The sequence below is a fragment of the Rhipicephalus microplus genome, chromosome X (assembly GCF_043290135.1).
Source record: "Rhipicephalus microplus isolate Deutch F79 chromosome X, USDA_Rmic, whole genome shotgun sequence".
NCBI lineage: Eukaryota > Metazoa > Arthropoda > Arachnida > Ixodida > Ixodidae > Rhipicephalus > Rhipicephalus microplus.
Window position 1 is genome coordinate 185,866,491 of NC_134710.1, and position 9,424 is coordinate 185,875,914.

General features: G+C 42.9%; 1 protein-coding gene across 3 annotated transcripts in view; it reads right to left on the reverse strand.

The window, feature by feature from the left end:
• Positions 1-9,351, reverse strand: part of LOC119177256 (peptide methionine sulfoxide reductase) — a 29,983-nt gene extending 20,632 nt beyond the window's left edge. The window contains exons 1-2 of one of the 3 annotated variants that reach the window (XM_037428697.2): positions 9,215-9,351; positions 8,476-8,633 (exon numbers count right to left, since the gene is read on the reverse strand). The gene's annotated coding sequence lies outside the window, so the exon portion shown is untranslated. Of the gene's footprint in view, positions 1-8,475; positions 8,634-8,776; positions 9,140-9,214 lie in introns of those variants that run through there. The other 2 variants (XM_037428696.2, XM_037428695.2) reach the window with 2 other exon arrangements.
• Positions 9,352-9,424: the final 73 nt, after the last annotated feature.

Sequence of the window (9,424 nt, forward strand, 5' to 3'; positions counted from 1 at the left end):
ACACGACTAAATATTGTGCAATTTTCGTCTTGCAACTATGTAGTCATTTCATGATGTTACATGAGTTTTAGGCACATGACTAATTGTTACACGATATTACACGATTGCAGTTAAGCGACTAGTTGTTACGTGACGCTACATAACTTTTAGTCTTGTAACGTACCCACCAATCATAGTTATTGCACTTCAAGGCTGGACAAATCAGAGCATATGTCACGAGAGTGAAAATGACAAAAAAGACGTAGCGAGCGCACGCCAGTTCGTGATGATGATCCTTTCTATTTGCACTACTCGGCACAATGAAAAGCTAAAAGAGCTGCTGTCTTAAAACATCCACAGATTACTGTAGCAGTAATAAGAAAAGAACTGGAATATTTATTTTAATTCTGTGGCCAATACAGAGGAATGAGCAGTACAACCTCAACAGTGACATTATATATGAATACAAGTAGACGCATTTAGAGCGCAGCTCTTAGGTGCCCATTTTTGTGTTGAGTGGTGTCACTGTCACGTAGCCATCAGTGGCATAACTGATACACATAAAAAAATGCCAGACCTGCGCGGAATGCGCAGCACAGTGACAGCGAAAGCTAAAAGAGCGGCCTTTCAGAGCCTTTTCAAAACACTCATTAGGTAACTAATGCAAGCACACTTGCTTGATACCCACTAGGGCATTAATAATAAACTTCTGGGTAGTAGGCCGGCATTTTCTATGCTATTTTTCGTCATTCTTCTGAGAATCACGGTATCTGCTAAACACTTGCAAGGAATTTCGTGCCAATTGTTCATGCAGTGGCCGACGACGATGAGGAATTTTGGCTGAAGTGGGTATGCGCCACAGTTTATAGAGGAACAAGAACAAGCTTTTGTAATGTGTTGGAGAATCGGACGGCCCACTTGTTACGCTATTCACATTGTGCGAAGACTGGTTGTTTTTTCACTGTTTTAGAACGCTTTATAAGTTGTATTAACATGATTGCTTTCCTGATATCAAGCCTGCCTAAAGTAAGTTTGCCAACAAGTCACAAGCACCAGCAGAGCTCAGTGGTAGAATTCTGGGCTGGCACCCAGCAGGCTTGGGTTCGAGCCCCATTGTGTCTTTGGTGCTAGGTTTGCCAACAAGTCGCAAGCACCGGCGTAGTTCAGTGGTTGAATAATGGGCCGACACCCAGCAGACCCGGGTTTCGAGCCCCACTGTGTCTTTGGTGCTATGTTTTTTTTTTCTTTCTAATTTCGCGCGATGTGGTTACAGACACCGGCGGCGGCGAACAACTGCGCGTAACTCGAGTTGTGATCTCATAACAGCTTTCGTTGTAAAAGTAAACCGGTGGACATGAAAAAAAATTAAATGAGAAAAAGATACCCGAAATTTTCGGGTATCTTTTTGTCGAATATTTTACCACAAAGCCATGATGATGTTTGACAATCAGTTGCAAAAAAACCATATAAAGGCATCATGTCGGCAAAGGAATCTCGTTAGCCTATGAAGAGTAAAATAACAACCAGTCATCACAAGATGCTAATTGCACAACTAGTGTCTGGTTTAATGCTTGCCACCCACTTCAAAGTGCTCAGCCATAATTCTTCATCGTTATCAGCCACATGCAACATCAACAAAGTGCACATAACACTTTACAAATGTGTAGCGGGTACCTCGCTTATCTGCAGAGGAGGAGGAGGAGGAATAAATGAGGAAAGACAGGGAGGTTAGCCAGTTCAGCAGAAAGACTAATAATGGTATAGTGGATGCTTTGTTACTTTACAAGAATTATGATTTATGGCATGGTCAATACGTTGCAGAGAGCCGAAACTTCAAACACAGTTTGCCTTGCCCCAACACAAAGCTGAACTACGTGTTCGCATTAAACAGTATCGTACATTTCGGCGAACTTTTTTTCATTCTTTTCTTTTCAACTTTTATATTGTAAACAATACCAGATGCATAGCCTCCTTTATTTCAATGCATTTGGTATTCAAAATAGCAGAACCAAGATTGATTGATTGATTGATTTGTGGGGTTTAACGTCCCAAAACCACCATATGATTATGAGAGACGCCGTAGTGGAGGGCTCCGGAAATTTTGACCACCTGGGGTTCTTTAACGTGCACCCAAATCTGAGCACACGGGCCTTGACATTTCCGCCTCCATCGGAAATGCAGCCGCCGCAGCCGAGATTTGAACCCGCGACCTGCGGGGAGCAGAACCAAGCTTCCACACACTGCACATAACAAGGAGGCTGAAAACGTGCCAACCCCTACTAGAGCAATTGTATAGGCATGAAACTATGCGCTATCAGAAAACTTGCTTGCCAGTGGGGCTCGCTAATGGTTCATTCTCAAGAGCAAGAAAGCATCAACCAGCATACATTTCCAGCGAAGCTGTACATGGCTAAGTAAAACCAAAAGTCATCTCTCCTATGTGTGCCAGCATTGCTAGCATGTATGTTCCACAGAAATTGGGTAAGCGCCACTACTCATCACAGGTATACTAAAAATTAAGAAAGTCATTCACTAGCAAAAACGTAAGCATTATAGAAATTAAACAAATTCCACTACGCACCACTGCTCTGTTAAAAATGAAGGAAGGAACACATTGTTGGCAAATGCCAATTAAAACTTTTGTACAGACATAACCAATACTAAAGACTAATTAACTATTGGCATTAACCAAGTAATAAACACTGGGGCCATACATTTCGTCTTCCAAAAAGATCGCAACATACTTCCAAAAAGGTGGCAACATACCTTAAAATCATAGAATGGTGTCTTCCGTCAAACTTCTGATTAAAACAGCCTAAAGCCAGAATTTCGATTCCTGTGTTGCTAGGAATTATGCCAAATTTTTTTATGCAGTCGCCAACAAAAATGAAGAATTATGCCTGAAGTGGGTATGCGCCACAGTTGATAGGTGATCAAGAACAAGTTTTGCAATGGGTTGGAGCATTGGACGATCCACTCGTTACGCAATTCGCATTGTGCAACGCTAGGGTGTTCCTTTGATGTTCTAAAACTCTTTACTACTCATATCAATGCGATTCCTTCCCTGACATCAAGACTGCCTAAGGCTAGTTTAGAAATGAGTTCCAAGCACCGGCGTGGCTCTGTGGTAGGATACTGGGATGGCATGCAGTGATCTCGGGTTTGAATAAAATTGTGTCCTTGGCGTTTATTTACAGAGTTTTTTTTTTTCCGCTTATTTCTTGCGATAGTGGTTACGAATGGCGGCAGCGGGCAGCTACGCGCCACACGTGATTTATGTTGTGATCACGATAACAGCTTTCGCTGTAAAAATGTTATTGGCTACTTCCTTGTTACAGATTTGCTAATTTCTGAGAAGTCCCATCGATGTCTATAGTAAAGTTCCGATTAGAACCAGCTGGAATTTCAGGCCCCTAACCAGGTTATATTTACGAATTCCACCATGAAACCCTTTATTATTATAACGGTGTGGCTAGGGTTACGTCCAGACGTAACTGTAAGCACCGCAATCCTTACGTCCAGACGTAACTATAGCCAGCGCTATTGTTACGTCCAGCCCTAACTATAGCCAATGGTAGGGCTACCTTTAGACATAACTATAGCCACTACTTGCATTACGTCCACGGTACCCACCATAGTACCACAGTGACAATTGCATCTCCTACGGTAACGTTTGGCACTGCCGCTCGCTGAATTAAGAGGTCAGATGTAACTATAGCCAGCGCTATTGTTATGTCCAGCCGTAACTAGAGCCAATAGAAGCACTATGACTAGACATACCAATAGCCACATAACAATAGCCAATAGCCTCCATGGTACCACGGTGATGTTTGCATCTGCTAGAGTTTCATGGAACTTCAACAAATTACAGAAAAATGCATTTTTTTTCTTTTTTTTGAGGCCGCTACAGCAAGAAGTGAATACTTGGTTGTTTCAGATTTGCAACATCATTTACATACAACCCAAGCACGCACAGATAAAACAAAAATGGTCGTGCAAAGTGAAAAATACTACTGTCACCAAGGGCCAGCACCCCATTGACTGGCAGACTGCCCTTCTCACTCGCATAAAGGAAAGTTCGGCCGGCTTCGTACATTGATGCCAATAAATGGGGTACTGGCCTTCAGTGACACACTGAGCGCGATTGTTTTTGTTATATCTGTGCGTGTTTAGGTTGTATTTAAATGGTGGTGTGCAACTGAAACAATCAAGTATTCACTTCTCGCTGTACCAGCCACAAGAAGAAAAAAAGCATTTCTTTGTAATTAGTTGAAGTTCAACGAAACTGTACCGCTCGGCTTTTCAGTTTGCATGAATGAACAACTGAAGGGCGTGACTGGAGCCTCTCTCTCTCTCTCTCTCTGTGTGTGTGTGTGGGGGGGGCATGCACTAACCGGCCTTCACAGGCGCTAGTTCAAGCTTGGCATCACAAGGATTTTGAAATTGCCAACACTTCACAAGATGGTCACGAGATAAGGCCACACACTTCACGAGATAAGGCCACAGAACACCTACATACTACCATTTGATAAGGCTGTACCCGTTACATTGGGCAGCGGCTTACGCTGCTTAGCCGGAATACATTAAGCGCTGTGAATGCATTAGTACAAGCACTGTGCAGTGAAGGATTGAATTTCACTCAGGCCTTCATTGTAGCCACCAATAAATTAACCTTGACCTGGTTATTTCTACCTTCTTAAAGTCTATTTCGCCTGCACTTCCCTAAACCCTGCAGTGCTTTAAAAAATTATCCATCATTATCTAGGACTACAGGTGAAGCCCTTTACAGAACAGCGTCATGTCTTTAAGGATCAGATGTCCCCTCCTCCTCGTCCCCACATATGCACTACATAATGTGCTTATCCCTTCGTATTTATTTAGCTTGGTAAATCTTGGTCTGCAATACTCCCACCTTGGCTTCGTACAGCATAGAGCCACCCCAAGAATTATCGTTAATCTCGCTTGAACCTCTCATCTCATGCACAAGACCGCATAGCCAAGCGTCAAACCAGGAACCATGACCCCTTTCCAAATCCCTCGCACAACATTGTACTTAGCAATTCCACAGTGCCCTATTTTTCATTACAGCTGCAAACCAGAAATTTTCTACTGGTTAAACTCCCTGCCCTTCACTTGACCTTACTCTCTCTCTCATATATATATATATATATATATATATATATATATATATATATATATATATATATATATATATATATATATATATATATACATATATACAAAACTGGCCCACCATTTAAATAATACTCTCTCAGTACATGTATGTATGTATGTGTGTGTATATATATATTCAGCATTCAGGTGTTCTTCAAGGGTCCGTACTTTGTCTACTGTTGTTCTTAATTTACATATTCATGATCTACCATTGCATGTCTCATCCGTACGTTTGCAGATGATTGCGTAATTTATCGCAACATTACTAACATTTCCGATAACGCATCTCTTTTAAATGACTTGCGAAGTGTGCAAGAATGGTGTAACCTATGGCTAATGGAACTAAACCCTAATAAATGCAAGACTGTCTGTTTCTACCACTGTAAAAATCCACTTAATTTTTTTCTTACCGAATTGCTTGCGCTAACCTCGAATTAGTTCCTTCCTACAAATATCTTGAAGTAACCCTTTGCAGTGATTTAACCTGGGCGACTCATGCTACGAACATCATTTCATCTGCCAATAAAACCCTCGGGTTTTTGAAACACCATCTCCGCCCTGCACCTAAAGATGTAAAGCCACTCACCTATCAGTCTCTCATAAGATCAAAATTGCCCCATTTGGAATCTTCATCAACAATAGCTTGTCAATCAACTTGAGTCATTTCAAAATCGAGCTACAAAGTTTATTCACTCTAAGTACTCATTTGACATCAGCATATCAGCCCTGAAAACAGAATCCAGTTTATCATTACTCGCATCTCGTCGCCGCACTGCTAGCATTTGTCTTTTTCACAAGTTTTTTTACAGCTCCCTCGGCAAGCCACCGTACATTCTCCGCCCCCAACATGCATCTCCAGTCACACCGGTCACCCGCAACAAGTTGCTCGCCTACATGCCCGCATTGTCACTTTTTCGTCTTCATTCTTTTTTCGTGCAGCAGCAGACTGGAACGGCCTTTCCAATGACATCACAGCCATTACCTGTGACATTTTTTACCACTTTAACAGATCACTTTACAATGTATTAAAAAACATGGCTTTTTGTTCTTCATGTATGTACTCACCCCTTTTGTAATACCCCTTCAATAGGGTCTTTAAAAAATAAAAAAGAAATTTAGGTTGGTTTGGTATGTGGGGTTTAACGTCCCAAAACCACCATATGATTATGAGAGACGCCGTAGTGGGGGGCGCCGGAAATTTCGACCACCTGGCGTTCTTTAACGTGCACCCAAATCTGAGCACTCGGGCCTAAAAAAATGAAATATATCTCCAGCGAGACTCCTGTATTCTATGGCTTTGTTACGTTGAAATCATGACCACCAATTTTTTCCTCATATATATATATATATATATATATATATATATATATATATATATATATATATATATATATAAGTGGCACTTTTGGAACATTATTGCTACAATGTTTTAAAGAATACTGTCCTGCATGTATAATAATAACCAACCACTATACATAGCCTTCATAGATTACGAGAAGGGTTTGATTCAGTAGAAATATCGGCCTTCATGCAGACACTGCGGAATCAGGGCGTCGATGAAGTATATATAAATGTCCTGGAAGAAATCTACAGGGGATCAACTACTACCATAGTGCTTCATAAAGAAAGCAACAGAATACCAATCAAGAAGGGTGTAAGGCAGGGGGACACAATCTCCCCAATGCTATTTACCGCGTGCTTACAGGAGGTTTTCAGAAGCCTAGAATGGGAACAGTTAGGTATAAGAGTTAATGGAGAGTACCTTAGTAACCTGCGCTGCGCCAATGACATTGCATTGCTGAGTAACTCAGGGGGCGAATTTCAACTCATGATTACGGAGTTAGACAAGGAGAGCAGAAAGGTGGGTCTTAAAATGAATCTGCAGAAAAGAAAAGTAATGTACAACAACCTCGGAAAAGAGCAGCGCTTCGAGATAGGTAATAGTGCACTTCAAGTTGTAAAAGACTATGTCTACTTAAAGCAGGTAATAACCACGGAGCCGAACCACGAGCTTGAACTAGAAGAATACGAATGGGGTGGAGCACATTTGGCAAGCACTCTCAGATTATGACAGGTAGATTGCCACTATCCCTCAAGAGGAAGGTATATAACAGCTGTATCTTGCCGGTACTTAGCTACGGAGCAGAAATCTGGAGACTTACAAAGAGGGTTCAGCTTAAATTGAGGACGACGCAGCGAGCAATGGAAAAAAAAATGGTAGGTGTAACCTTAAGAGACAAGCAGAGAGCAGAGTGGATTAGGGAACAAACGGGGGTTAAGGATATCATAATTGAAATCAAGAAGAGGAAACGGACATGGGCCGGGCATGTAGCGCGTAGATAGGATAACCGCTGGTCGTTAAGGGTAACTAACTGGATTCCAAGAGAAGGCAAGCGGGTTAGGGGGAGACAGAAGGTTAGGTGGGCAGATGAGATTAAGAAGTTTGCGGGCATAAATTGGCAGCAGCAAGCACAGGACCGGGTTAACTGGCGGAACATGGGAGAGGCCTTTGTCCTGCAGTGGACGTAGTCAGGCTGATGATGATTATTTCCTACATGTGCTGCCTCAGCCTACTACGCCACAACTGACGATCGGTCCAGATGGCTTAACAAGTCGGTTTTGTATTGTTGTCACGCTGGACGTAACTCAAACATTTTTTATTTTTACGTCTGGACGTAACTTTAACAACTTCTATCGTTACGTCTAGACGTAATGCTAGACACTCCATTAATATAAACAAACATGACCTCACATATGTGACATGCATACAAAGAGAACGAAATAGAACTGTCTATACCAACCGGGCATGTATAGAGGCCCATTCAGCACTGTCCTAACTAAGAGTTGGCAGTCAGCATTCGAATGCTATACCAACTGAACATAAAATGATGCTCAAGCATTCTGATCGGAACAGCTATGTTCCAGTGGCGACCCCCACCGGAATCAATATTTCAGTGTGCAAGTAGTTTGGAATCAAACATTTAAGTTTGGAAATAGATGCATGTTGAACTATAGTCCCCGAATAGAATGCAAGTATTCCAACAAATAGATAAATGTTAGCACTGATTGACATGACTGTTTGGAACTGTAAAGTATGTATAAATGCGTAATCTCATTGAAGTGCATCATTCCAACTGGTTTCCACTTTATTCCATTTCTTGGGTACAATTGGATATTATATACTGGTATGTATGGCCAGTTATGCACCCAATTGTTGAAGGAAAGAACTGCTTAAAGGTTCTTCCCGTACGCAAGCTATCTAGGTAAGCAGACAAGACGCTATCGATAGCGCGTAGGGCCATGCCTTTTTGAGTCACTTACAGGTTTCGGTAAGTAGGGTCCTTTGTAGTTCCACCAGTGTAGCCGACACGGGTACGGACAACCCCCGGGGCGCAGCCGTACTGCGCCTCGGGGAACCAGAATCATGCTAATGCTAAGGTTGCTTTCTTGACTGGCACGTTTGGTTCGTACAACGGCATCTGCAATAGAGCAACACATCAAAGACGCACATTGAAACAATCAGTTTCCAAAAGGAGGAAATAGCGCTGTTACAAACTGGCGCTGGCTGATTGGGGCTGAAATGGGCACTTATGCGAAGCGCTTTTTTTGGTGCATTTCGTACCTCATGACACGAATGCGCGTCACCCATTACAGCGAAATCCAGCTTCAGGCACTAGCAAACGGCAAGACCCAAGGCCAACACGACCAGATTCCTACGGCGCAGTCAAGTTTGTTCGCAACTCCGTACGTTTCAATCGACGGCGGGTAAACAAACGTATATAGTACCTCGCTCAGGCTCAGCCGACCAGAAACAAGGAACAACTGCCGAATAGTGGCGAACGGAAAGTGCATAAGAAAGGAACTGCGCCTTATCAGCAACTGCTGCTGTTTTCGCTTCCGACGGATTCTGCGTCACAACCAGTGGGATCGTCCACTTTCACACCGGATACGAAACAAGCAAGGCCGCAGTGTGGCAGCCCGCTCAGCCCTGTTACCACAGCTACAGTTACCACAGCTACTAGAATCCACAGCTCTCAGACGATAGCACGTGTGCAGCTACCTTGTTCGATCGCAGCTACCGCAACCAACTTGCAGTCGCTAATGCCCAGGAGCTGGCAACAAACTCGCGGCTTGGCTGGGTGTCCGAACGCGCTTCAATGCGCGACTCGCGAGCACATATGCGCGAGTGTCGGTGGCATTCGTTTCCTTTTCTTTCCCCATCCTATCGCAGGAATGCACTAGCGATCAGCTTTTATTTATTTCTTTGCGT